The 24060-nt window shown below is 43.0% G+C and overlaps 1 protein-coding gene across 3 annotated transcripts in view; it reads right to left on the bottom strand.

The window, feature by feature from the left end:
• LOC120941324 (RNA-binding protein 12B-like) overlaps window positions 1–15804 on the bottom strand; it is a 29692-nt gene extending 13888 nt beyond the window's left edge. The window contains exon 1 of one of the 3 annotated variants that reach the window (XM_040354652.1): window positions 15717–15804. The gene's annotated coding sequence lies outside the window, so the exon portion shown is untranslated. Of the gene's footprint in view, window positions 1–675; window positions 809–15716 lie in introns of those variants that run through there. The other 2 variants (XM_040354651.1, XM_040354650.1) reach the window with 2 other exon arrangements.
• Window positions 15805–24060: the final 8256 nt, after the last annotated feature.

Here is a 24060-nt window from a genome sequence, read left to right as displayed (position 1 = left end):
CCGCTTTCGACGCGATCGTACGATAATTGGATCGTTAGTACAGAGCTTTCGAGAGACGATCACAACAGTTCATCCGATATTATTCGATTGGACATGCAGGAAAATGTTCCTCGTACAATTTTCGTTTAATCAGTACAGTTGCCATCCGAAAATACAATACAAATACATTACAACACATGACATCACTTCCAATTTTTTTTTCCTGTCATACGAGACTTTTTTTTTTTGTGACTTTAGTAACCTATTTAATTTCTACTTGAAACTAGTAAGCGAAAAAAGTAGTCCGATTTTTGGATCGTGTGTACGGGGGATAAAACACAGATTGCTCTCCTCGACGCAATGAAACGCACTTCTTCCAATGTAATCCTGCAGTGGGCAGATGGTGAGTGGACCTCTCACTGGCTTATCCCATACTGGAGGCATTCTGCAGGAAGACACAACACTGTGTGCAATGCATCAATAAAAGCAAAAAAATACAGAACCCCCTGAGACCTGCACACACTCAGACACACCCCCTCCCCCACACTGGAAGGACCCCCTCCCCCTTCCCAGCACTGAGCCACACAACACTCTCCTGCTGCACCGCCCCTTCCCTCAGAACACTAAGCATGGACCAGACAGTATTTCCTACGTGGGTCCCATGAAAGTGCTGTGACGGAGCAAAGGGCGAACAACCTCAGTCACATTACCGGGAATATACAGAAGGCGTAGCTCCGAACTACACGCCGAACCCAACCAACTCAGTAATGGCGCCGCCGGGAAGCGTGGAGCCTAGTACGCATGCGCCTCAAGCAGGCGTCACAAGTCAGCCTCCTCCTAAACGGCACTTCGCGACTTGTGCTGCGCATGCCCACTGCTAGTTCCTTGTCGTTTAACGTAAGATGTATCTAGAGGTCTGTGATGACAGTTGTCATTAGTGAGGACTTCTGTCTATCCGTGCTTAGAACGGCTTTTAAATGGCCCATTGTTAGGAATCATTAATGCAAAGGGCACACTGCTTTTTAAAATGAGGTGTAATTAGAGAAATTGGTACTGACTGTGCAATTTATTAGTGTTTACAACCTGGACAAAGTCTGCGACTGATAATGAAAAGGGAGGAGGGGACAAAGCAGGACACCCCCCCCTCATATTAGGGCCATACAATTCACCCCGGTTTATAGTTGTAAACAGTGGCGGCTGGTGCTCAAAATTCTGAAACAAAAACATCAAATGCAGCCCACTGTGCCCATCATATGCAGCCCACTGTGCCCATTAATTGCAGCCCACAGTGCCCATCAATTGCAGCCCACAGTGCCCATCATATGCAGCCAACTGGGACCATCATATGTAGCCCACTGTGCCCATTAATTGCAGCCAACTGTGCCCATCAATTGCAGCCCACAGTGCCCATCATATGTAGCCCACTGTGCCCATCAATTGCAGCCAACTGTACCCATCAATTGCAGCCACTGTGCCTATCAATTGCAGCCACTGGGCCCATCAATTGCAGCCACTGTGCCCATCAAATGCAGCCAACTGTGCCCATCATATGCAGCCACTGTGCCCATCATATGCAGTCAACTATGCCCATCAAATGCAGCCAACTGTGCCCATCATATGCAGCCCACTGCCCATCATATGCAGCCCACTGTGCCCATCATATTCAGCCAACTGTGCCCAGCAAATGCAGCCAGCTGTGCCCATCATATGCAGCTCACTGAGCCCATCATATACAGCCAACTATGCCCAGCAACTGCAGCCAACTGTGCCCATCATATGCAGCCAACTGTCACACCACCCGCCCGCTGTCTGACCAGCACTTACCCTATCGAGGTGGTGGGTCAGGAAGCGGGTGACGGCGGCGAGCTGTGGGACGGGTAGCGCAGGTTGGGGGCGACGGCTCCTGTGTCCTTCATGCATCTCTTCTTGCCTTCTGCTAGGTGGCCAATGGGATAGCCTGTGCCTTCAGCCAATCAGGTGACAGTATTAGGCCCCCGCCTCCTGATTGGCGGAGAGGCGGTTCGGTGTTAGAAAAGCAAATATTAACCACTTAAGATCCGGACCAAAATGCAGCTAAAGGACCTTGCCCCTTTTTGCGATTCGGCACTGCGTCGCTTTAACTGACAATTGCGCGGTTGTGCGACGTGGCTACCAAACAAAATTGGCGTCCTTTGTTTCCCACAAATAGAGCTTTCCTTTGGTGGTATTTGATCACCTCTGCGGTTTTTATTTTTTGCGCTATAAACAAAAATAGAGCGACAATTTTGAAAAAAACTCAATATTTTTTACTTTTTGCTATAATAAATATCCAAAGGTTGGCGCTGCGCTAGTAAATTAGTGATAAAAAAGTGATGAGTAATGTTATGAACAAACAAAAAGAAAGACAAGTAGCAGCTAGCACTAAAATGTGTACAACAAATTAAAAAGCATAAATATAGAAAACAGTGCAGCGCTGTTATTAGTAATAGAATGCTTAAATACAATTGAGTAAAAACAGTGTATACAAAAAAAAACTCTTTGATGTAAGAAAGAGTCCAGATGAATAAATGAATAAGTGATAAAGAAACAGCAAAGTCCGTTTGAAAACCCAAAATTAAAAAGTGTCTCAATCCGGTGTGGTTTCATCTATAAAACATTCCTTAATTAACAAGATGTGATGAGATCTTGATTGCTGTGAAAAAGTGTTCACCCATGCAATTCGTGAAGATAGGATTAACCGCTTACCAGAGGTAAAGACTGTTTTCCACCAGTCTTATAGAGCCTATGGGAAGTCTGGTCTCCCAATACCTTTTCAGCAATAATATAACTCAGCATTCGATCCGGGTGTCATAAATTGGAACAAAAAGAAACTTCTCATAGTGCATAACGTTTAAACCAAAGGTTATATTTAATAAAGGTAATGCACTTACAGTTAAGTTGCCAAAAACTGCATAACAGTGGACAAGGATAAAAAAGAGAGCGCTTCAGCTGTAGTGTTCCGATGCTCCTCGCTACTCAGTCTGCAACCACGGCCAGCGTTCAGGACGGAACGCAATGACGTCACGGCACCCAACAATTGTTTCGTCACGAAGGGACTTCTACGGGGGATTAGCCGGATATGGACGTCAGCTCGCTTGGTTGTTTTAAATAGCCCAGGTATCCATTAGTGAAGCTGGAAAACTGGATCTGGTTCACATGTAGGACTGAGGGCAAACCATTTAATTTGGGTAGCAAGAGGAGCGGAAGTCCGCTTACTTGATTATAAAGACGGACCACCCGGAACAGAAAATAATATTATAATAAGAACGTGGAGGTGTTTCAATTTCTGGCAGCGGAGCAACGAAACACTACTGAAAAAGTAAATAGCAATTAATCTATGTACATCATAGATGTCCACTAATCACTAAACCTATCTGGATATGAATACAGCTTAGATTAAATTAAATGTTCAATAAATCTACAAAAATGGAAATGTAGATTAATATTAATCTTAGAACCCAAGATATATAAAATTTTATAATTTGATAATATATATATAATTTTATTTGTAAAAAAATAAAATAAAATTAATTAAGTAAAAATATTAAAAAAGATTAAAAATGATTGCATCACCTCTAAAATAGATTAAGAATTATTTAAAAAGCAGTTGACATCCCAGTCGACATTAAGCCCGAAAGGGATGAAAGATTTTAAACAAAAGATCCAGCGAGTTTCGAGCCTAGAGATAGCACGTACCATATTAGTGCCTCGCCAATGTGGGCGGACATTATCTATGGCAAAGAAACTGGTACCTTTCAGTTGCCTCCCATGATATTTATCATAATATTTTGAGAGGTTGTGTTTCGGAAAACCACTTTTAATTCTCCCAACATGCTCACTGAGGCGAATATGTAATTCTCTTTTTGTGCGGCCTATGTACTGTTTGGAGCAAGGGCATTGTATCATGTATACAACATACTTGGTAGAGCAGGTAATGAATGAGTCTATGTCATAAGAAGTCCCAGTGACTGAGGATTGGAAGTTGATACATTTGCGCTCCTTAAAATAATTAATTTTGCAAATGTTGCAACGGCGACATGGAAAGAAGCCTTTAAGTGAGTGAAAAAATGATATTTCCTTTGGGGGGTCTACAACATTCGGTGCTACACTGTGTCTCAAAGCAGGTGCGCCCTTAAAAATTAAGACAGGGTGCTCAGGAATGTGGGCCCCAAGGATCCTATCGCTTCTCAGAACATCCCAATGTTTATTTAAGATTTTTTTAATGGAGAAGTGTTGGTTAGAATATTTGGTTGTTAAAGACCAACTAAATTTGTCTGAAGGGATGAGATTCCTTTTATTGGTATTTTTGGTTAGCAAAGATTCTCTCTCCATCATTTCCACATTATTAATGGTTTCATCAATCAAATTTACTTGATATCCTTTACTAATGAATCTTTGCCTAAGCACACTAGCTTGGTTACGGTAGTCTTCAATCTCTGTGCAGTTACGCCTTAAGCGCTGGAATTGTCCTTTTGGCACTGCAGCAAGCCAAGAGCTATGATGACAACTGGAAATCGGAATGAAAGAATTCCGATCCGTATCTTTGAAAAATGTGTTGGTAATCAATTGGCCTTCCTTGACAAAAATATTTAGATCCCGGAATTGTATGTGCGAAGTGCTGATAACATGTTGCAAAGTAATGCCTCTTGTGTTGGAATTAAGATTAGAAAAGAATAATTCAAGTGATGCGACATCTCCTTCCCATATAACTAACACATCGTCGATGTAGCGTTTCCAAAGTCGCAGTTGCGGTGGTGGTTGGTTGTCAATAGCTTCTCGTTCCCAAAAAGCCATGAATAAATTGGCGAGGCTGGGGGCAAATTTAGCCCCCATCGCCACGCCACAGATCTGAAGAAAAAACCTACCTCCAAACCAAAAATAATTATGCATTGTCGCAAATTTTAATAGTTCCAAAATAAATTCCCTTTGAAGGGGAGGTATAGTAGATTCACGCTGTAGATAAAAATCAACTGCTTGTAGGCCATGCTGGTGTGAAATAACTGTATATAAGGAGGCGACATCTGCAGTAGCAAGAATGTAGCCCTCCTTCCATCTAACTTTTTTTAATAAAGTTATCACCTCCATCGTGTCCCTAAGGTATGCAGGAGTGGATGTGACCAGTGGCTGTAAAAAGTTATCTACATACTTTCCGAGCAAAAAAGATTACGACGAGAGAGGGGCCTCAGAGGGGGGAGGCAAATCCGGGCCAAAGAGAGGAAAACCACGGACATAGCGGGTATTTTCAATCTTAGCACAGCCACTTTAACCGTCGGTGAACAAAATCTTTTAAGCCATGGACTCAAATATGCCCCCCCACGCCAACTTAATAAATTTGAGACTTTCATCGATGTCAACAAATTTATACGAAAGATGAACATAAAGAGGCATTTCATTCTAAATCCAATTGGAAATGGTAGTCAAATCATACATAGAATTCCTCCATCCTCTATTCGCCGATCCGGAGTCAATCCAGACGACACTTCATCTTTAAATACTGCACCCATCCAGCATACTAACCTTAAGAATGCTTCACTATTTAACCCTCCTGGGTTTGTAGCACCAGCCATACAAGTATTTAAGGAATTAGTGATCAAAGACCTCTTATCTCTGAATGTTACCAAGCCTAAAGGTCTTTTTCCTATTCAGACTAATATCAAAAACATCTGCCAGCGGAACAAAATAATAATCAGACCTGCAGATAAAGGAGGGGGTATTGTTATATTGGACAAAATAAAATATGTGGAAGAAATGAACCGTCAATTATCCGATAGCTCCACATATACCCCTCTACCTTCAAACCCCACAGTCAAATTTAGAAAGCTTTTATCTACCCTCGTTGATCAGGGTTTACAGAGAGGCATACTCAATGAGAAGGAACATGCCTATCTCATTCCGATCACACCCAGAGTACCAGTCATCTATTATTTACCCAAACTCCACAAAAGTTTGGTTAATCCCCCTGGCCGTCCAATTATAAGCGGAATTGATTCCGTCACGGCCAGGATCGGAAAGTATGTAGATAACTTTTTACAGCCACTGGTCACATCCACTCCTGCATACCTTAGGGACACGATGGAGGTGATAACTTTATTAAAAAAAGTTAGATGGAAGGAGGGCTACATTCTTGCTACTGCAGATGTCGCCTCCTTATATACAGTTATTTCACACCAGCATGGCCTACAAGCAGTTGATTTTTATCTACAGCGTGAATCTACTATACCTCCCCTTCAAAGGGAATTTATTTTGGAACTATTAAAATTTGCGACAACGCATAATTATTTTTGGTTTGGAGGTAGGTTTTTTCTTCAGATCTGTGGCGTGGCGATGGGGGCTAAATTTGCCCCCAGCCTCGCCAATTTATTCATGGCTTTTTGGGAACGAGAAGCTATTGACAACCAACCACCACCGCAACTGCGACTTTGGAAACGCTACATCGACGATGTGTTAGTTATATGGGAAGGAGATGTCGCATCACTTGAATTATTCTTTTCTAATCTTAATTCCAACACAAGAGGCATTACTTTACAACATGTTATCAGCACTTCGCACATACAATTCCTGGATCTAAATATTTTTGTCAAGGAAGGCCAATTGATTACCAACACATTTTTCAAAGATACGGATCGGAATTCTTTCATTCCGATTTCCAGTTGTCATCATAGCTCTTGGCTTGCTGCAGTGCCAAAAGGACAATTCCAGCGCTTAAGGCGTAACTGCACAGAGATTGAAGACTACCGTAACCAAGCTAGTGTGCTTAGGCAAAGATTCATTAGTAAAGGATATCAAGTAAATTTGATTGATGAAACCATTAATAATGTGGAAATGATGGAGAGAGAATCTTTGCTAACCAAAAATACCAATAAAAGGAATCTCATCCCTTCAGACAAATTTAGTTGGTCTTTAACAACCAAATATTCTAACCAACACTTCTCCATTAAAAAAATCTTAAATAAACATTGGGGTGTTCTGAGAAGCGATAGGATCCTTGGGGCCCACATTTCTGAGCACCCTGTCTTAATTTTTAAGGGCGCACCTGCTTTGAGACACAGTGTAGCACCGAATGTTGTAGACCCCCCAAAGGAAATATCATTTTTTCACTCACTTAAAGGCTTCTTTCCATGTCGCCGTTGCAACATTTGCAAAATTAATTATTTTAAGGAGCGCAAATGTATCAACTTCCAATCCTCAGTCACTGGGACTTCTTATGACATAGACTCATTCATTACCTGCTCTACCAAGTATGTTGTATACATGATACAATGCCCTTGCTCCAAACAGTACATAGGCCGCACAAAAAGAGAATTACATATTCGCCTCAGTGAGCATGTTGGGAGAATTAAAAGTGGTTTTCCGAAACACAACCTCTCAAAACATTATGATAAATATCATGGGAGGCAACTGAAAGGTACCAGTTTCTTTGCCATAGATAATGTCCGCCCACATTGGCGAGGCACTAATATGGTACGTGCTATCTCTAGGCTCGAAACTCGCTGGATCTTTTGTTTAAAATCTTTCATCCCTTTCGGGCTTAATGTCGACTGGGATGTCAACTGCTTTTTAAATAATTCTTAATCTATTTTAGAGGTGATGCAATCATTTTTAATCTTTTTTAATATTTTTACTTAATTAATTTTATTTTATTTTTTTACAAATAAAATTATATATATATTATCAAATTATAAAATTTTATATATCTTGGGTTCTAAGATTAATATTAATCTACATTTCCATTTTTGTAGATTTATTGAACATTTAATTTAATCTAAGCTGTATTCATATCCAGATAGGTTTAGTGATTAGTGGACATCTATGATGTACATAGATTAATTGCTATTTACTTTTTCAGTAGTGTTTCGTTGCTCCGCTGCCAGAAATTGAAACACCGCCACGTTCTTATTATAATATTATTTTCTGTTCCGGGTGGTCCGTCTTTATAATCAAGTAAGCGGACTTCCGCTCCTCTTGCTACCCAAATTAAATGGTTTGCCCTCAGTCCTACATGTGAACCAGATCCAGTTTTCCAGCTTCACTAATGGATACCTGGGCTATTTAAAACAACCAAGCGCGCTGACGTCCATATCCGGCTAATCCCCCGTAGAAGTCCCTTCGTGACGAAACAATTGTTGGGTGCCGTGACGTCATTGCGTTCCGTCCTGAACGCTGGCCGTGGTTGCAGACTGAGTAGCGAGGAGCATCGGAACACTACAGCTGAAGCGCTCTCTTTTTTATCCTTGTCCACTGTTATGCAGTTTTTGGCAACTTAACTGTAAGTGCATTACCTTTATTAAATATAACCTTTGGTTTAAACGTTATGCACTATGAGAAGTTTCTTTTTGTTCCAATTTATGACACCCGGATCGAATGCTGAGTTATATTATTGCTGAAAAGGTATTGGGAGACCAGACTTCCCATAGGCTCTATAAGACTGGTGGAAAACAGTCTTTACCTCTGGTAAGCGGTTAATCCTATCTTCACGAATTGCATGGGTGAACACTTTTTCACAGCAATCAAGATCTCATCATATCTTGTTAATTAAGGAATGTTTTATAGATGAAACCACACCGGATTGAGACACTTTTTAATTTTGGGTTTTCAAACGGACTTTGCTGTTTCTTTATCACTTATTCATTTATTCATCTGGACTCTTTCTTACATCAAAGAGTTTTTTTTTGTATACACTGTTTTTACTCAATTGTATTTAAGCATTCTATTACTAATAACAGCGCTGCACTGTTTTCTATATATATAATAAATATCCCCCAAAAATATCTAAAAAAAAAAATATTTTTCCTCAGTTTGGGCCGATACGTATTCTTCTACCTATTTTTGGTAAAAAAAAACGCAATAAGCGTTTATCGGTTGGTTTGCGCAAAATTTATAGTGTTTACAAAATAGGGGATAGTTTTATTGCATTTTTATAAAAAATTTTTTTTTTTACTACTAATGGCGGCGATCAGCAATTTTTTTCTTGACTGCGACATTATGGCAGACACTTCCGACAATTTTGACACATTTTTGAGACCATTGTCATTTTCACAGCAAAAAAATAATTTAAATTGCATTGTTTATTGTGAAAATGACAGTTGCAGTTTGGGAGTTAACCACAGGGGGCGCTGTTGGGGTTATGTGTTCCCTGAAGTGTGTTTACAACTGTAGGGGGGTGTGGCTGTAGGTGTGATGTCATCGATTGTGTCTCCCTATAAAAGGGATGACACGATCGATGACGGAGCCACAGTGAAGAACAGGGAAGATGTGTTTACACACGGCTCCCCCCGTTCTTCAGCTCCGGGGACCGATCGCGGGACTCCAGCGGCGTTCGGGTCCGCGAGTCCCACGGTCACACTGCTTCGGACCAGGTCGTGGGAGCGCGCCCGCGACCCCACGGCTGGGCTTAAAGGACAACGTACCTATACGTTGATGTGCCCAGCCGTGCCATTCTGCTGACGTATATCAGCGTGAAGGGGTCCTTAAGTGGTTAATTTGCTTTTCTAACACACCTGGGTGGACTGCGAGAGCAATGCTCTGTGCTCCAAGTCCACCTTTTTTTTAAGCCTATTAGAGCCTATGGCTCTAATCAGGAGCTTAAAAAAAAAACACCCCCGCCGCTGTAATTCAGGTGCCCGGCGTCCGAAAAAGGGCTGGACACCTGAATAGGGGGTGGCTACAGCGGCCACTGATAGATTAATTCTACATATGGTGGGGGGTGGCGTGACAGAGGGGGCGGTAAAATTAATGGACCCTGGGTGTAAATAGGTGCTTGGCATTTTCTACACAGTCATTCATCCACCCCCCTCCCGTTTATATGCCTCCCAATTTTTTAAGATGGGAACGAGGGACACCTATTGGCAAATGTATGTAGGTATAGGACCCTTAAAGGAGAATTATCCAAAAAAAAAAGATTTGCTAAACGCAAATTTGCTTTATTTTTACCACTATTATTCCTTTATATTGGGGTTTTAAATTTACAGATGCAGTAATTTAGAAATTGAATGAAAGGTTTAGCACCGGGAAATTAGTTATGCAAATTGGCTATGCTCATGTGCTAACACATTCTACATGATATTTCCAATTGGGGAGGGTTGAGGAAAGACCTGGTGACCTACTTCATAAAAACAAAAATCACCAAGCAAATCCAGTGAGAAATGGCTTCAAGCACATGGAACCTAAAGAGCTGACCCACCGAATTGCTGCAAGTTTGAATTAATTAAAAGGTTAAACTGGTATTAAACCCAAAACCAAAAATGTAATGTTTTTGAGCTTACCAATTAATTAAACGTGGTGGCTGCATTCGTTACTTTTAATTTTATTTGGCTTTTTCCACTCTGTTTTCACCTGGTGATCTGGCCAGTAACACACCTCCTGGATGAAGGAATACTGGGGGCACCATTGGGCAGCAACATTGTCAGTCTGCGTGGAGTGGAAGATGTGTGTGTAGATTTAGATACAGTGGAACCTTGGATTGCGAGTAACGCGGTTAACGAGCGTATTCGCATTACGAGCACTGTATTTTGTAAAATCCTAACTCGGTTTGCGAGTGTTGTCTCGCAATACGAGCAGGATTCAGGCCAAAGCAGTGTGCAGTACTGAGGTGGGGGGGGAAAGACTCTGAAATACTACGTTCCCGAGCCTTTCCGAGGTCAGCCGAGCTGTCCTTTGGCCTTTCTGGCTGTTTTCGAGGCTTTCCGGCGCCCCCCCTACCTCTGGCCGCATGCCGTATTGCATGCCATTGAAGTCAATGCGGAACAAATTATTTTCGTTTCCATTGACTTCAATGGAGAAACTCGCTTTGATATAAGAGTACTTTGGATTACGAGCTTTCTCCTGGAACAGATTGTGCTCGTAATCCGAGGTTCCACTGTACACTAAAGCCTCGTACACACGATTGGATTTCCGTCGGATAAAGCCGTGGAATTTTGTCCGTAGGACGTTGGCCGTGAACTTGTTCTGCATACAAACGGCAAAACTTTTGTCGGCTAACAAACCAAAACTACATGTTTTTTCTGCTCTTTAGCGCCAACCTTTGGGCAACTTCTGCTAATGATGTGCTATGGTTAGCATTGCTTCTGAGCATGCGTGTTTGTACTTTGGAGTTTTTTCCAAAGGACTTGTGTACACACGATTGGATAATCCGACATCACACATTTGTTGTCGGAAAATTTTAAAGCATACTATAAAACATTTGTTGTCGGAAAGTTCTACAACAATTGTCCGATGGAGCATACAAATGGTCGGATTTTCCGACAAAACCCTGCCATCACACAATTGTTGTCGGAAAATCCGATCGATTGTACGAGGCTTAACAAATTGAATCCAGACTTCAGCTAACGCTTTATAAGCAGTTACAGCAAACAGTTTTCTTTTTCTTTTAGGATAAAGGTTTTACATGAATAAATACAAGCTGGTCATGATAAGCATCCCTGCCAGCAGGGGCGGACTGACAACTCATGGGGCCCCGGGCAATAGAAGATTATGGGGCCCCTGGGCAATAAGCGATTATGGGGCCCCCAGGCAATAGAATATGGGGCCACACAGTATACAGTATACATACACACACTGAAAAGGTACTGGAGAGGCGGGGCAGCTATAATCTTGGGATTTTTAGACCAAAAGGATGTCGGTAAGGGACATTTCAGGGACAGATGTAAAAAAACACAGATTTTTACATACTGTCCCTTGTTTTACTGAGGCTGGCAACCCTGATGGGGCCCCCAGTGGCATGGGGCCCTTGGGCAGTGCCCGAGTGCCCAAATGGTCAGTCCGCCCCTGCCTGCCAGTGTTAAATGGTTTGTCATGTCTCTGATACAATCGGTATGAGAGCTTGTTCTTTTATAAAACAACAAACTTACTGGATAAAAGACTAAAAAAAGAAAATGAATGCAGCCATCACATCTACAGTGGGAATCTACAGTGGGGATCGAAAGTTTGGGCATCCCAGGTAAAAATTTGTATTAACGTGCATAATGAAACCAAGGAAAAATTGAAAAATCTCCAAAAGGCATCAAATTACAAATTAGACATTCTTATAATATGTCAAAAAAAGTTAGATTTTATTTCCATCATTTACACTTTTAAAATTACAGAAAACAAAAAAAAGGCACCCTGCAGAATTTATAGCATGCACTGCCCCCTTTGCAAAGCTGAGACCTGCCAGTGTCATGGATTGGTTCTCAATCATCGTCTGGGAGGACCAGGTGATGTCAATCTCAAAGGTTTTAAATGCCCAGACTCATCTGACCTTGCCCCAACAATCAGCACCATGGGTTCTTCTAAGCAGTTGTCTAGAAAACTGAAACTGAAAATAGTTGACGCTCACAAAGCTGGAGAAGGCTATAAGAAGATAGCAAAGCGTTTTCAGATGTCAATATCCTCTGTTCGGAATGTAATTAAGAAATGGCAGTCATCAGGAACAGTGGAAGTTAAAGCAAGATCTGGAAGACCAAGAAAAATATCAGGCAGAACAGCTCGCAGGATTGTGAGAAAAGAAATTCAAAACCCACGTTTGACTGCACGATCCCTCCAGAAAGATCTGGCAGACACTGGAGTTGTGGTACACTATTCCACTATAAAGAGATACTTGTACAAACATGGTCTTCATGGAAGAGTCATCAGAAGAAAACCTCTTCTACGTCCTCACCACAAAAATCAGCGTTTGAACTTTGCAAATGAACATATAGACAAAGCCTGATGCATTTTGGAAACAAGTTCTGTGGACCGATGAGGTTAAAATAGAACTTTTTGGCCGGAATGAGCAAAGGTACGTTTGGAGAAGAAAAGGCACAGAATTTTATGAAAAGAACCTCTGTCCAACTGTTAAGCATGGGGGTGGATCAATCATGCTTTGGGGTTGTATTGCAGCCAGTGGCACAGGGAACATTTCACGAGTAGAAGGAAAAATGGATTCAATAAAATTTCAGCAAATTTTGGATGGTAACTTGATGCCATCTGTGAAAAAGCTGAAGTTAAAGAGAGGATGGCTTCTACAAATGGATAATGATCCTAAACACACCTCAAAATCCACGGGGGATTGCATCAAGAGGCATAAACTGAACGTTTTGCCATGGCCTTCACAATCTCCTGACCTCAACATAATTGAAAATCTATGGATAGACCTTAAAAGAGCAGTGCGTGACAGACAGCCCATGAAATCTCAAAGAACTGGAAGACTTTTGTAAGGAAGAATGGGCAAAGATACCTCAAACAAGAATTGAAAGACTCTTGGCTGGCTACAAAAAGCGTTTACAAGCTGTGATACTTGCCAAAGGGGGCAGTACAAGATATTAACTCTGCAGGGTGCCCAAACTTTTGCAGATGCCATTTTTTTGTTTTCTGTCATTTTGAAAGTGTAAATGATGGAAATAAAATCTAACTTTTTTTGACATATTATAAGAATGTCTAATCTGTAATTTGATGCCTTTTGGCGATTTTTCCATCTTTCCTTGGCTTCGTTATGCACATTAATACTAATTTTTACCTGGGGTGCCCAAACTTTCGATCCCCACTGTAAGAATTGGTAAGCTGCAAAATAATAATTTTTTGCTTTTGATCTTAATACTGCTTTACATTCATATTTAGAAAAAAAAAAAAAGTACCGTATTTATCGGCGTATAACGTGCACTTTTTCCCCCTTAAAATAAGGGGAAAATCGTGGGTGCGCGATATACGTCGATCCCCGCTTCCCGAGCTGTGTTTGAACACCGCCGCCGACATATACCGAGCGCAGTACACTCGGGTACACTCGGCAAGGCTCGGCTCCCCTCGCGGTCACGCCCTGTGCCGCCTCCTAGCCTTTATGCGAGAGAAGCCGAGCATGGCCGAGCGTGGCTGAGTGTCCTGCGCTCAGTATATGTCGGCGGCGGTGTTCAAACACAGCGCGGGAAGCAGGGATCGACTCAGAAACAGCGCAGGAGAAGCGGGGAGGACTGCCGATGGACGCCGGGCAAGAAACCGACGAGGGGCATTCAAACTGTAAGTATTTTTATTTTTTTCAGGAAATTTACCTTCCAGGTTGGGGGGTGCGCGCTATACGCCGATAAATACGGTATATCTTTTTGCAAAAAAAAATAAAATAAAAAGAATGTGCATTTTTTCTTTTCACAGGAGTCTCCAAAAGATTGCTCCCGCAATCAGTAGATTACAGGTTTAGCCCTGGTTCACACTGGTGCGATTTGACATGTCAAATCGGTGGCAATTGCCGGCAATGGCACCGCCCTAAGCGGTGCGATGCCGCATCTGCAGCGCTGCATCGCTTTCAAAAAGTAGTTTCTGTCCTACTTTTTGTGATTTCAGCCCGCAATTTACATACCTAGGTGAATGTCTCCCCTTAGTTCTAGCACTGAGAACCGAGCGATCAAACACCGCTGATCGCTTGGTTCTTACAGCTCCCTGAGCAGAGAGCTGGTGACTGTCGGCTGAAAACTGATCACAGGAGTGCAGAACGCACTCCACTCCTGTGATCTACAAGAGAAGTTCAGCCAAATAAGCTTTGGCTGTACTTCTCCTTTAAATTACCATCATAGTTTTTTTTTTTTTGGGCCGCAAATGTTGGATTAACATTGAAATGACATATCTCCATATATTTGAATATCCAATGTTTTGCATGATATTCTCTTTGTTTTTTTGTCTTGGGCTTTTGGATCTAGAGTCCACACAGGTTTTTTTTCCTGCCCCTCCCAGTTGTCTTTAATTGCATTCATCTGGGTTTTCCTTGTTTGCCGTTTTTTACCACCCTCCTCTGATACAATGTATGTCCAGTGTTGGACATCTTTCACATGGGCTGTCCGATCAGGTCCACCTGTCAGTTTTTCAGGCAGACCTGATTGGACCTTGCATTGTCCTCTGTGAAGCAGCGGATGTCAGTGGGCACAGGTTCGCTGACACCCGCCACCATCCTAACCTGTCTGCCAAAAACAGACGAATGGTGGTCCTATTTTCCATCCGATTGTCCCATAGAGGAGAGCAGGCTGTGTCCACTCTGCATAGCGAAGCGGACAGGACCTGTCATCTGCCTGCTCAGGGGAGAGATCCTCCGCTGAGCAAGTGGATTCCACATAGCAAAGGTGCCCATGCGAAAAGGGCCTTAAAGTGGTTGTAAACCCTAGAAAAAAAAAAGCTGCAAGACAAAGGCATAATGAGCTAGTATGCATAGCATACTAGCTCATTATGAATTACTTACGTTCCATTGATGCCCCCACAGCGGTCCTCGTACCCCCCTCCGGCCGGCGACATCGCTCCCGTAGTTACTTCCAGGTATCGCTGTCTCCGGCGCTGTGATTGACCGGAGCCACGATGACATCACTCCCGCGCAGGAGCCGCCAGTAACAACACACTCACTAAAGCAATGGCACGTACGTGCCGTTGCTTCAGTGCGCATGTGCCGATCACATCCACACATGCAGATACAGGGGATATCTCCTAAACTGTGCAGGTTTAGGAGATATCCGGGGGAACCTATAGGAAAGCCTTATTATAGGCTTGCCTGTAGCAAAAAGTGGTTGTAAAGGGTTTACAATCACTTTAACATTCTTTGACTGATAGCTAAAACACGTTAGGGGTCTCCAAACTACGGCCCTCCAGTTGTTCAGGGACTACAATTCCCATCATGCCTAGTCATGTCTGTGAATGTCAGAGTTTTACAATGCCTCATGGCACGTGTAGTTTTGCAACAGCTGGAGGGCCGTAGTTTGGAGATCCCTATGTTAGTGTATTCATGTGGCACTTACCGTCCGTGTAGCAAATATACTTCACCACATTTGGATGATGTTGAGTTGCTGGCTGGATCTTACAATTTGAAGCTATATGTCATGTAAATGGGAGTCACTATCAGCCTGGACACCGGTTTTTCCAGTTCCTGTAAGGACTTTGGTCTTTGCTTGTTTTTGTGCGGTGAACATTCCTGCATGCTGTCACAGAGGGGAGGGGGGAGAAGAAGCGCAGGGGGGTTGCTTAGTAACATGTTACAAGCTAAATACAAGTGTCACATGTTACTAAAGATGGTGTTAGAATTTAGAGGATAGGTTCACCTTTGTGAAAAAAATAAATAAATGCACATCTTTTTGGAGGTAAAAAAATGTGCATTTATTATTTTTGTTATTAGGAGCAAATAATTGCACCCGCTAATCAGCAGAACACAGGTGCAATCTCCGGCTCCTGCAGATTGTCAGTGTAGCTGTCTGCCCGTACCTTGTATGGACAGGCAGTTACTGAATGACAGGAAGCATCAATGAACTACCCAGAGAGCTTATCAACACCCTGGTAGTTCATTGATCACTACAAGCCATCAGCTACAATGGATGATTGTAGTTCTTCCGTTCACAGAAATCTGTGAGTGAATGACATGGCCGGATGGGCGAGGAAGTGCAGGTGCTGTTGCAGCACTAACAAGTTACACCGTGGATACCTCTGTAACATGTTAGGAAAGGTGAACTTATCCTTTAACTACAGTTCTGCTTTATTGAACATAATGGTCTATTAGTACCAGAGGCCCCAATACTTAACACTAAGGCCCCTTTCAGACTGGAGCGGGAGCCGTGATGGCTATATAGCGGCGCTATACAGCCGGGAGTGCCGCAGGAATCGGCCGCTAGCGGTGCGGTATTAACCCCCGCTAGCGGCCGATAAAGGGTTAATACCGCCCGCAATGCGCCTCTATATTGCTGCGGGTTCCCATTGTTTTCAATAGGAAGGAGCGGTATACACGCCGCTCCAAAGATGCCGCTGACAGGAGATTTTTTTCTCTCCCGCCAGCGCATCGCCTCAGTGTGAAAGCCCTCGGGCTTTCACATTGAGTAGGCAGTGAAGGAGTTTTTCAGGCGGTATAGCAGCGCTATTTTTAGAGCTGTACCGCCTGAAAAACTCCTCAGTGTGAAAGGGGTCTAAAAACCTTAATCCCAAAAAGATAGAAACTTTTTCTAGAATGGCTTAAAGTGGTTATAAACTCAAAAAAACAAAAAAACCTGCAAGACAAAGGCATAATGCATAGCATACCAACTCATTATGAAATTATAATAATGAGTTATTTCCAGGCATCACAGGCTCCAGAGATGGAATTGGCCAGAGCCACGATGACGTCACTCCCAACGCATGCGTGCGGGTAACGGCACTCCAGCTGAAGAAACGGCATGAACAATCGCATGTGCTGAAGACGTCGGCGCATGCTGATACAGGGAATATCTCCTAAACTGTGCAGGTTTAGGAGAAATCAACGGTAGTGACAGGTAAGCCTTATTATAGTCTTACCTGTAGTAGAAAGTGGTTTGTACGGGTTTACAACAACTTTAAGAAGTTATAGCAAGAGTTCAGCTTTAATTTGTTAGAAATTCCATCTAAATCTGCTAGTGCATTTTAAACCATTTCCATCGGAAATTCCGACCGTGTGTATGCACCATCGGAAATTCAGATGAATTCCATCGGAGTTTGGATAGAGAACATGTTCTCCTTTACTCCGATGTGATTTTGGTCGGACAAAGGTCTGATCGTGTATATGGGGCTTAATACTTCCCTCGCCCCAGGCCGACAATGCTGCTGTCCTAAGATGTCTCTGTTGTGCCTTCATGACTGCTGAGGCGCAATGCTACCAGGTACCCCTTGCTACAAACAGCTCTTCCCAGCGCGCTTCCAAAGGACCCAGAATTCCCTGGGGCGATCCCTTTTATCGGAGCTCCGGCCCAACCCAACCCCCCAAGTAGCCAATCCCACCATGACCACCGCCTTGTCCAGTACCTGGTCATGCCCCCATCAGTCAAGGCTCTCTTTCCCTAGGGGGGCTCAAGAGGCCTTCATCTAGAGTGGAGGCATCTCAAGTGTGCTACTGACCAGATCACCAGGTGAAATATCGTGTGTGGGGGGGGGCCTAAAAATAGAAAACTAACACGGTCACCACCAAGGACTGGTAAGCTGCAATTTATTAAATATTTGTGTTTGGGATTAACACAGTTTTAGGTCACTCCCCTAGGACAAACATGCAGACAGTTCTTGCGTGCCGACCTTTGGCACAAGAGGACGTCACTCCTGCACTTGGTGGATTTATGTATTGGGTGAATGCACATGTTCATATATATGGTGCTACATGATTTGAATTTAAAGGTACAGTGCAACAATTTTTGTTATTGAATTTATTCATTTAAAAAAAATATGACAGATGTTCTATACCTTCCCTACTCTGTTCAAACGATGGGATGAGATGCCGTTATCTCCATTGAAGTATTATTATTATACAGAATTTATATCGCACCAACAGTTTGCACAGTGCTTTACAATATAAAGAGAGACAGTATATTTGCAAAAAAATACAAGAGGACCCTGTTCATAAGAGCTTACAATCTAATAGGGTGAAGCAAGTAATACAAAAGGTTATAAGCGGATGGGAGAATTACAAGTTCAGTCGTTAAGGGCAGGATAGGCTTCTCTGAAGAGATGAGTTTTCATGTAGCGGACATATGGTCTGTTTACATCCAACCGCCCATAGAGGAGAGCAGGCTGTGTCTGCTCTGCATAAGTGGACATGGACCAGCCATCTGCCTCCTCAGCGGGGATAAGCAGATAGATTCCTCACTGAGCTGGCAGAATCATGCCCCGTGTGGAAGGTGCCTTAACCACTTGCTTACTGGGCACATAAACCCCCTTCGTGCCCAGGCGAAATTTCAGCTTCTGGCACTGCGTCGCTTTAACTGACATTTGTGCGGTCGTGCGACGTGGCTCCCAAACAAAATTGACGTCCTTTTCCCCCCACAAACAGAGCTTTAATTTGGTGGTATTTGATCACCTCTGCGGTTTTGATTTTTTGCGCTATAAACAAAAAAAGAGCGACAATTTTAAAAAAATATATATATTTTTTACTTGTTGCTATAATAAATATCCCATTTAAAAAAAAAAAAAAAAAAAAAATTTTCTCAGTTAAGACCGATACGTATTTTGACGTATTTTTGTAAAAAAATAAAAAAAAAAAGAATCGCAATAAGCGACTGGTTTGCGCAAAAGTTATAGCGCCTACAAAATGGGGAACAGAATTGATTTTTTTAAATTTTTTTTTTTTTTTTACTAGTAATGGCGGTGATCTGCGATTTTTATTGGGACTGCGATATTGCGGCGGACGTATCGGACACTTTTGACACAAATTTGGGACCATTCACATTTATACAGCAATCAGTGCTATAAAAATGCACTAATTACTGTATAAATGTGACTGGCAGTGAAGGGGTTAACACTAGGGGGTGAGGAAGGGGTTAAATGTGTATCCTGGGTGTGTTCTAACTGTGTGGGGGGTGACTGGGGGAGGTGACCGATGCTGTGTTCCTATGTACAAGGGACACAGCATCGGTCTCCTCTCCTCTGACAGCACGTGGAGCTCTGTGTTTACGAGGCAATGAAACAAGAGGCAATGAAACAACTACACCACAGATCCCTCTCTTCAGAGGTGTGTAAACGAGCCCTTAATGTGCTTTTTCCAGGTCCCCTACATGTAAATTAACATTTAACTTTCTAAGTACCGAAACAGCCCTATTGGAAGGGAGGATTCTTCCTGTACTCTAAGATAGGCTTTAAAGGGTTAGTTCCCCTTTTCCAAAAATCTGTCTATGCAGGTGAGGGGCGCCTGTTGATGAAATTAGCTGTGCAGTGATTAAAGTTGGATAATGCCCTTACTATAGGTGTAGGCGATTTACATACCTCCTGGAGCCTGGATGAAAACCCCCCAGAGTTGGCATTCCCCCTCTCCTGCCCTTTTGACAGCACATTACTAAGATGATCCCTGCCGTTACCGATCAACCCTACCATCACAGAAGCGAGGTCTGTCTGATGCAAAACCCTCTGCATGTGCATTCTTTCTTCCCTGTTGCAGCTTCTCTGACAGAGCAGACAGCAAACCACACATACGCAGGGTTCATCTGGCAATGTCCAAGTAACAAGGCAGAATGCCATCAAGAGTTTTTCATTAATGGCCCACACCTACAGCAGGGCCATTATTCAACATTACAGTGCACAGTTGGTTTCATCTCCATAGGCAGTTTTTGGCTAAACAAATGGAAAAAAAAAAAAAAAAAACACCCTAAATTTTTCTTGGTTTCTGTTATAAAAGTTTGCAAATAAGTAATTTCTCTTCTTCACTGATGTGGCAGCACAGATGGGCACTGATAATCAGTGTCAAGAATGTACCGAGAGCCTTGCCTTGCCGCTATTGGCTCGCCTTTACAGACACAGCGTGAGGAAAGGACTGCCGATAACCAGAAAGTCTGTTTACATGTGATCAGCTGTTATTGGACACAGCTGATAACATGGTAAAGGGCTGCTGTGAATGGCCTTTTAATACGACCTGTGATCAGCTATGTCCAAAAGACACAGCGTGCACCTCAAGGGGCACAGTTCTGGGAGGAAGTCAATGGAAGCCCTCCCGAAACTAGACAGCCACACTCAGGGGAGGGCTGGCAGCCTTAGGCCTGGGGGGCAAGTCCAGTCAAGTGGCCCACTGAACCTCCAAATGAGCTCACCATCCATGGCCCATCATTTTTTTTTAATGCAGCCTCATCAGTGCAGCCAACTCCAGTGCCCAACAATGCAGCCTGATCACTGGGGCAGGTTACATGGCGTGTATGGGGGGGGGGGGGAATGGGGGGTCAGCTAGGCGTGTCAGGGTCTCTCACCTCAGTGATCTCAGCTCAGCAGGTCCTTGCATGCCACCGCCTCCTGGGAGGGGTAATGCTCCTGGGGTCAAGTGGCAGCCAGCGCCCAGCATCCCGACTCCCTGGCACACACTTCCTCTGCCTGCTTCCAAGAATCCGCTCCCAGGGAGTTGTAGTTTCCTCTGCGCTTCTCTACAACTCCCAAAATACAACAGATAGTGGTCAGCCACTGTGGCCTTGCCCCCGACCCGACTTCCTAGTGCAGAATAAAAAAGAAAATGGTAGAGGGCAGCGGCTGCCGGCCATTTTAAACATAAGTTAGAGCGGCCTGGGAGGCAATTGCCCCCCCTGTCCACGCTTGTAGCCATCTTTCGGCTATAGCGTGGCACTAAAGTGGTTAGGCCCTTTCACACTGGGGCGGGGGCAGCAGTAAAGCGCCGCTATTTTTAGTGAAGCTTTACCGTCAGTTTTACCCCTGCTAGCAGCTGAGAAAGTGTTAAAAACCACCGCAAAGCGCTTTGCCGGCGATATAGCCGCAGTGCCCTATTGATTTCAATGGGCAGGAGCGGTATACACACCGCTCCAAAGATGCTGCTAGCAGGACTTTTTTTTACTGTCCTGCTAGTGCACTGCTCCAGTGTGAAAGCCCTCAGGGCTTTCACACTGAAGAGACAGCAGTGGCTGTTTCAGGTCGCTTTGCAGGCACTATTTTTAGCATTATAGCGCCTGCAAAGCGACCCAGTGTGAAAAGGGTCTTAAAGAAAGCAAAAGGTCAGTCAAAAAAAAAGTACACCTGTGAAGAGAGCACAATATACTGTATATTGCTGTCCTCTAATTGCGAAAGCCAGTGGCCTAGCTGTGTCTGCCTTTGATAGGGAAGTCAGAAAAAAAAGCTGCAATGGTAAGAGAATATTTCTGGTCATCTTCTAAAAGTACATTTCCTTTCTTACTCTGCTGCATGTGGATAAATAATATTTTAGGGCAGCAGAGCCACGGGTAAAACCAAAGCTGTAGCTTATTGCCTTATGTTCGGAACTGTAACTAAACAGGAAAGTGTTGGAAAGGTTTGTGTGTACAAGCTATGGGCAATTCTAAAAGAAAAGATAAATCATATTAAACCTCAACAGAAATGACAACTGTAGCAAATATTTTATTATTGTAAATTTCAGGTATAATACATATACACATTAAAAAAAAGAAAGAAAAAAAAATATCACAAAATACACATTTTCATAGAATACATACCAAATATAAAACTCATACAATATATATATAATAAGTAATAAAATAAATGAAAAAGAAGAGGCCAGCTGAACTACAACAGTAAAGCACAAGCTCACCCAACATGCATTACTCCTTAGGGCTGATTGGGGCAGTGGTCAATAAGGGTCTGAGACTTCCTTTATGCGTCTTTCGAGCCAAAGCTAGAAATGTTTCTTTGGACCAATGGAAAATCTGTCTGGTGGTGGATGACATCAGTTTTGAATAAGAGGAAAAACTGAATAAGTGAGTTTCATTGCAATCGTAATACTGCCAGAGCTTTGTTGTTGGAACAATATTTATGACGTGTTGATATTTTACAGTCCAAACTACAGAAGGCAGACAGTATATTTATTAAAATGGATGCTTGAACCCGATTTGACAATTCAAACCCCTTGTTCTTGATTGCAATGAAGTGATGTGCATTCCGTTTGCCTCTGTGCCACCAATCCATAACTGTGTGTGTCAAGTTTGCACATTGGAATACTTCCCCAGCATGGAGATTTAGTGTAATTCACATTATGACACGTTTAGGCCATGTGACACAGGCAATCTAATGACCGAATAATAAAAAAACCTGCTTACATTGTTCCATAGAGTTGTTCTGTCATTACTCTTAATAGCACACTTTGTTGCCCACCCAACATTCCCTTTCTAGGGACTGATTTTTAGCATAAATCAGATAATGAAGGATCTGCTTCCTGGAATGAAAATTAAGCTTGGAAAATCTGGAAAAGGGTTGCCAGCAACAGAATCACCCATGGTTTTAACCATAAATTGGTCTATTTACCAATGAAGGCTATGTGGTACCAAAAAGTGCACCGATGTTCAAGTCGAGGGCACATTTTATAGATCATCTCCAGTTTATCTGCAACAATCAGAAAAAGGCATTCACCAGGGAAAAATAAGACTTTATAGAAAGGTTTCAGGACCTGCATGGAAGCAGCAATCAGACACACATTCGCAGGAATGTGAAAGGCCCTCTGCCGTTTTCTATATAAAATGCTTTAGGTTTAGGACATGGAAACAGTTCATTAATGCACACTTCCCCTTTAAGTTTTGGCAAGAAAAATGTATATGGACAATACTTAACTCACAAGAATACTTTTAACCCCCCCCCCCTTTCCTTGCAGTACCATAACACTGAGGTATAGGATTTTAAGGCACAGTTGAATAATTTTTACCCAAAAATAAACAATGTAGCCTGCATACTACCTTCAAATGCATACTAATAAGAGAATTTAAAAGGGTATTTACATTTCTGTATCCCACCCATACAGCCCCTTTCACACGGCAAGCCCGCTCGGATTTGCCTCTGTTTTTCAGGCGGACCCAAACGGGCCATCAATTGACTCCTATGGGGAGACGGATCTCAGCGGAGATGTGTCTGCCGACACCCGCCCGACCATCCGATCCGCTAAAAACAGACGTATGGCATTAAGTTTGCATCCTTCTGGGCTAGGGGTGCAATGGATCGTGCGCGATCCGAACGGGTCGACCTGTTCGGATCGGCACAGTATGCGATCCGCGGAACGCACCGCCGCCGCGGCCTTAGGAAAGACCGCGGCTTCGGCCTAGCTCCGGAGCGGTCGGCCATCTTGGTACACGGTGCACGGTACACGGTGCACGGTACACGGTGCGCGCTGACGTCATCACCCCTCCCTCTGCTCGTGGATTTTTTCTATTTTGCAAGAGCGCGCTGCGAGGCTGACTCTGCATGCAACCCGAGTACAGTGAGATGGACCGAGTACATCAGTACAGTGAGTTGGCTAATGGCTTAATAGCCATTAGCCAACTCACTGTACTGATGTACTCGGTCTAGTAAAACAGTAACACTGTAATTACCATTTTTGCCACTGTAATAATAGTCATAGCCAACATTGCCCCCAAACTAGTAAACAGTAACACTGTGTGTATAGCCATTTTTCCCACTGTAATCAGTGGGAAAAATGGCTATACACACAGTGTTACTGTTTACTAGTGTGGGGGCAATGTTGGCTATGACTATTATTACAGTGGCAAAAATGACAATTACAGTGTTACTGTTTTACTAGTGTGGGGGCAATGTTGGCTATGGCTATTAATAATAGCAAACATTGCCCCCACACTAGTAAAACAGTAACACTGTAATTGCCAATAGTAGTTAAAAAAAAAAAAAAAATATTAATAAAAATGTAAAAAGACAAAACTT

The sequence above is a fragment of the Rana temporaria genome, chromosome 5, assembly GCF_905171775.1.
Source record: "Rana temporaria chromosome 5, aRanTem1.1, whole genome shotgun sequence".
Classification (NCBI taxonomy): Eukaryota; Metazoa; Chordata; class Amphibia; order Anura; family Ranidae; genus Rana; species Rana temporaria.
This window is presented reverse-complemented; position numbering and strand designations above follow the sequence as displayed.